The sequence below is a fragment of the Quercus lobata genome, chromosome 5 (genome assembly GCF_001633185.2).
Source record: "Quercus lobata isolate SW786 chromosome 5, ValleyOak3.0 Primary Assembly, whole genome shotgun sequence".
Classification (NCBI taxonomy): Eukaryota; Viridiplantae; Streptophyta; class Magnoliopsida; order Fagales; family Fagaceae; genus Quercus; species Quercus lobata.
The window spans coordinates 39159279-39165278 of NC_044908.1; positions in this window are offsets into that span (position 1 = coordinate 39159279).

Below are 6000 nucleotides of genomic sequence, written 5' to 3' on the forward strand. Positions count from 1 at the left end.
AGGAAATAGTGGTTGTAGGAACAAGGTAATAGGAGCAAGGAATTCTCTCTAGAGAAAGGCTTCTAAGAGGGAGAAGTTCCAAAGAGAAAATCCTAAGTAGAATTTTGTCCTAAACTTAAGGGACAACCCCCCTTAAATAGGCAAAATTTCGGAGTAAACAATGTCATGAATAGTAAAAAGTGAACAGTGTTAGTGAATAGTAATCCGTGAACAGTAATCCGTGAACAGTAATCTGTGAACAGTAAAAGTGAACAGTGTTTTTCCCACTTTTTGACTTAAAATCAGCTGAAAATTTTTGTCCTTTTCTTCCACTTAAAATGTTCAGACTTTGTCGAAAGAAGCATGGCAAGACCAAAGTAATCATGACAAAATCAAAGTATGAGGATTCCTTTCTTTTTCTTTTGCTTTTCAAGAATCCCAATATGAGTCCAAAGGATATGTCAGGAGAATATGAGACGCATGCCTAAGGAAATTCTTTATTCCAAGGGTATAGGACACATGGAACTTCATCATAACATTTTTGAATATTGTAACAATTTTGGCCGTTGTGTAGGCTAAACAAATAGGGGAAAGTAGCAGCAGTCTTGAAACAGTAGTAATCTCAGGAGAGAACTCATCAATCAGTGTTGTAGTGTCTTTATTTCTTGTCTGTGTCTACCCGAACCTTTGGTACTCTATTGTTGTGTTCCCTTCTTACTGTCGTTGGCACCACCCTAATCGTAAAGTGAATTCCCAGAACCAAACTGTAAGGCCTGTTTGAGCCAAGAGAGGGCGTGTAGGGCATGAGAGGTATGGGTTGGTTAGGGTATGTGTTATGAAATGCAACGGTTGTGAGAAAAACATGATAATTGAGTGTTGAACCTAGGATAGTATGGATAAGTTGTGGAGATCCAACTCCTTTATCAGCTCCAGGACTGGTTGTCCTCCTGTTATCGTAAATGAAGAAGATCACACTACTGAAGAACATGAGATCCTTGATTTCTGGAAATGGAATATTCCTAAAGTTGATACTAAAATTGTTTATAAGACTAGTTTTGTTGAAAGTACTTTCTATCCCATTTACAAAGTGAGAATTGTTGAACAAACATTTTCTATTTCTAGAATTCATGAAAAATGTTGCTTGTTTTTTAAAAGAAATATTAATGAGTTCATTGCTAAAAAACTCAGTTATTTGCATATTGGTATGGTTCAAGTTGCTATTAAGCCACTCACCCGAAAGGGTATTAATGCTTCTGTTCTAATGTGTTTACGTGATGCTAGATTTAAAAATTTTAAAGATAGCATTCTTGGTATGATTACTTCTTCTTTGTATGATGGTCCTGTTTATTTCAACTGTTATCCTGATCTTACTCTTACTTTGGATGATCCTAATATTGTTAAAGTTTTGACTTTAAATATTGCTTCATCTAGTTATATCATGGAAGAAGGTAGTAAGCCTTTTGCTTTAATTTACCGCATTTATTACAGATTGTTGGGTACTCAATTAAATCCTAGTGCTATAAATCACAGAGAACCTTCTGGTAAAACTATGTTAATTCAATGTTCAACTCCTAATGCTAAAGTTCAAGTTCCAAAAATGATTCAATGGCAAGACATTAAGCTTCCCACTAAATGGTTGTTGGAACAAGAATCTCCTCTTGTTAAACCTGTTTTTGATGAACTTGATCTCACTCATATTCAACAATATCTTGATGGCACTGTTAAAATAAGTTTTCAAAATAATCAACCATTAAGGATTAACAAAGGAAGGCATTCCTTTGCTGGATTTGAAAATATTTCAAAAAGAGATCAAGATCTCAATGATTTTTTGCAAAAAAGTCTTGAAAAACCCACTAGTTTAAGGCTAAAAGGAGTTTCCAACGATAACTCCCAAGTTAGCACTTTTTTCTATTTTACTAAAGTTGAATCTTCCTCTCCTCATGGCAACGTTGCTCTTGAAGATGAAGAAGACTCTGCATCTGTTGCTCCATTTGATTCTGATTTTCCTCCTATTGAAAATCCTTTCTATTTACGAAAATCAATTAAGGGTTTTGACTATTTAAATGATTATTTTGAACTTGATTTGGTTTCTTTGTACAATGAGTTTATGCTTTCAAAAAACAGACCTAAAAGAAAATATTTCCAAAATAATTTTGCTCACTCTGGAAAAGACCGTGTTAAAAGAAAATGATCAGAAAAGATGAATCAATTGAAAAAACATATTTTCTTTTTTGATTTTCTTGAAAACCATTATGTTTCAAAAGATGAGGTTTCAAAACAACATTTAAATGTGATAAAAAAATCAAATTTTGTTAAAATAGATAAAACCATTATTAGGTCTAGTCATCCTCCTCTTGAGCCAATTTTGATAACTACTAAGAAGGATGAAGTGACAAAAGAGGAAGTGAAGGCCTCTCCTTTCAAATTGCTGATGATAAAACTCCCATTATTTGTCTTATTGAACAAAACAATTTTACTAATGAATCTTTGATGTTTCAATAGATAAAACTCCCATTGTGAAGGCCTCTCTGCAACATACTTCAAACTATGTCTCAAATTGTTGAAACTGATGCCTCTGACATTCGTTATGGTGGTATTCTGAAACAAAGAGTTTCTCCTGGGTCACCAGAACAAATTGTTTGTTTCTATTCTGGTATTTGGAACAATGCACAGTTAAATTATAGTACTATAAAAAAAGAGATTTTATACAAAGTACTATGTATTTCAAAATTTCAAAGTGATTTATTAAACCAAAAGTTTTTGTTACATATTGATTGCAAAAGTGCTAAATATGTTATTGAAAAAGATGTTGAAAATATTGCTTCAAAACATATTTTTGCTAGAAGGCAAGCTATTTTGAGTGTTTTTTATTTTGACATTGACTATATTAAAGGATCTCAAAATGCTATCTTTGATTTCCTTACCCATGAATTTCTGCAGTGTCACAATGGCAAGTAGACGGTTGAAAGACAAGACACCTGCCACTACTAATCCAATTGTTAAAAAAGAACCTGTTTCCTCTTTGAACATTGTTAACCGTTTCACTCCCCTAAGTACTATTCCCAAGTCTAATTATTCTTCTGTTTTAGCCTCACCATACGATCCTTATGCTCTAGTCACTGTTAACCAACCTGTTAAAACTATTTACCCTAATGCTTCCAATGCTTCCCAGTATATTAAAAAACAATCTATCCAAAACCTGTTTTCCATAGAGCCAAATAGGGCCTCCATTACTAACCCTTTTAGGCTTGCTACTAGTTATTTCCCTCCACAATTTCACTAGATTCCTGAGCACTGTAACTTGTTATTGAAAGTAGAATAAACACTTACAGTAGTAGTAAATACAGGATCTCAATAGTACAAGTTAACAATTACAAAGCTTGAATTGGTTCTAGTTACAAGGTTTTGTAAGGAAATAGTAGTTGTAGGAACAAGGTAATAGGAGAAAGGAATTCTCTCTAGAGAAAGGCTTCTAAGAGGGAGAAGTTCCAGAGAGAAAATCCTAAGTAGAATTTTGTGCTAAACTTAAGGGACAACCCCCCTTAAATAGGCAAAATTTCTAAGTGAATAGTACAACGAATAGTAAAAGTGAATAGTAAATAGTGCAATGAATAGTAAAAGCTTGCCAAAGTGATTTTGGTGCAACCAAAAGCCTTGGAATTAGGGAGAATCTTCTTTTCAGCAGGAAACATGGGGAATCTTCTTTTTAGAACATCTTCATTAGAGGTGGAAAACAATAGTGGAATTTGACTAGAAAGTAAACATTGCAACATTTTTGGCCGTTATGCAGGCTAGACAAATAGGGGAATCAAACTTCCAATCAATCTTTTGCTAAGTCATCAGCATCCTGTTCATCATGACCAAACCACTATTGATTGTAGGGGTAATAAGGGTCTTTTGTAACAGAGGCTTGAAAGGACTGTTCATCTTCTGAATCAGCAGCTTCATCTTCCTTAATCATCTTGGTGTGTAGGGCATACAAAGCATCAGGGTCCTTGTTGATTGCATCCAAAGGAGAACCCTTCTTTTTGGACTTAACAGGTGGTTTAACATTTTTAGTAGATGAGGAAGCACATTGTTAATAAAGGATTGGGTGTGAGAGAACTTATCCCACCATTTAACATACCAACAGTGAGCGAGAACGTCACCTTCCTTAGCATACTGCCATTTTAGAATCCAAGGAACCTTATATTTCTTAATAAAATGAAGCAAGGGAGTGAACTTAGCTCCATGAGCATCAATTCTGAACCTTAATGTAAAATTTTGGAAAGAATCCTTCGATGGCGCAGGGAATATTTCAACAGTTGAACCAAACTGAGACCACCAACGAATGAACCAGTAGGGGAATTCAAAGTCAAAGTCTTTATCAAAATTAACAAACCATGACTGAGACATATTTTCATTTTGGTGGAGCATGAATCTGAACCAGGCAGTAATATAATCATGATATGAATAGGGAATAGGAGATTTTGGTAATCTTGTGACGGCAGGGTTGGGGCCCCACATTTCTTCAAAAATAATGTGGTTTAAGTAAACATTGTGATAAATAATCTTATCACTATTAGCCTTGTCATTTATGGCTTTGATAGTGATTGAATTCTCATGACGTAGAATGTCAGAATAGTATTGCATTGTCTTTCGGCAGTGCTCAGGAATCCAGTGAAATTGTGGAGGGAAATAACTAGTAGCAAGCCTAAAAGGGTTAGTAATGGAGGCCATATTTGGCTCTATGGAAAACATTTTTTCGATAGATTGTTTTTTAACATACTAGGAAGCATTGGAAGCATTAGGGTAAACAGTTTTAACAGGTTGGTTAACAGTGACTAGAGCATAAGGATCATATGGTGAGGCTAAAACAGAAGAATAATTAGGCTTGGGAATAGTACCTAGGGGAGTGAAACGGTTAACAATGTCCAAAGAGGAAACATGTTCTTTTTTAACAATTGGATTAGCAGTGGCAGGTGTCTTGTCTTTCGACCGTCTACTTGCCATTGTGACACTGCAGAAATTCATGGGTAAGGAAATCAGGGATAGCATTTTGAGATCCTTTAATATAGTCAATGTCAAAATCAAAAACACTCAAAATAGCTTGCCATCTAGCAAAAATATGTTTTGAAACAATATTTTCAACATCTTTTTCAATAACATATTTAGTACTTTTGTAATCAATACGTAACAAAAACTTTTGGTTTAATAAATCACTTTGAAATTTTGAAATACATAGTACTATGGATAAAATCTCTTTTTTTATAGTACTATAATTTAACTGTGCATTGTTCCAAATACCAGAATAGAAACGAACAATTTGTTATGGTGACCTAGGAGAAACTCTTTGTTTTAGAATACCACCATAACCAATGTCAGAGGCATCGGTTTCAACAATTTTGAAAGCACCAACAGTGGGAATACCAAGACAAGGCAATGTCTTAACATGAGATTTGATTTGTTTAACAAGAGAAGTATGAACATCAGACCAAGGAGGAGGATTAGTTTTTAATCAGTCAAACAAGGGTTTACATTGTTTCCTCATATCCTTGTAGAAATCCGCAACATAGTTTAATGACCCAAGAAATCTTTGGAGCTATATTTTATCAATGATAACATCAAGAAACTTATCAGCAAATTGGATGGCTCTATCTATAGGACGAATCTATCCTTCAGAGATGTCATAGCCAAGGAAATGAACTTTGGTTTGAAACAATTTGATTTTCTTAGCAGAGACAACAAGACCATTTCTTTTAATAGTATCCAGAAACGAATACAAATGTTTCAAGTGTTCATCAATAAAGCTAAAGTAAACAAGAACATCATCAATATAAACAATGGTAAAATGATTGAAGGAATTAAAAATATCATTCATGATGTTTTGAAACTCACTCGGGGCATTCTTAAGACCAAATGACATAACATTCCACTCATAATGTCCAAAAAGTGTGGTAAAAGTAGTTTTGTACCTATCATTCTCACTAATCTGGATTTGCCAAAACACAGATTTCATGTCAAACTTGGAGAACACCATAG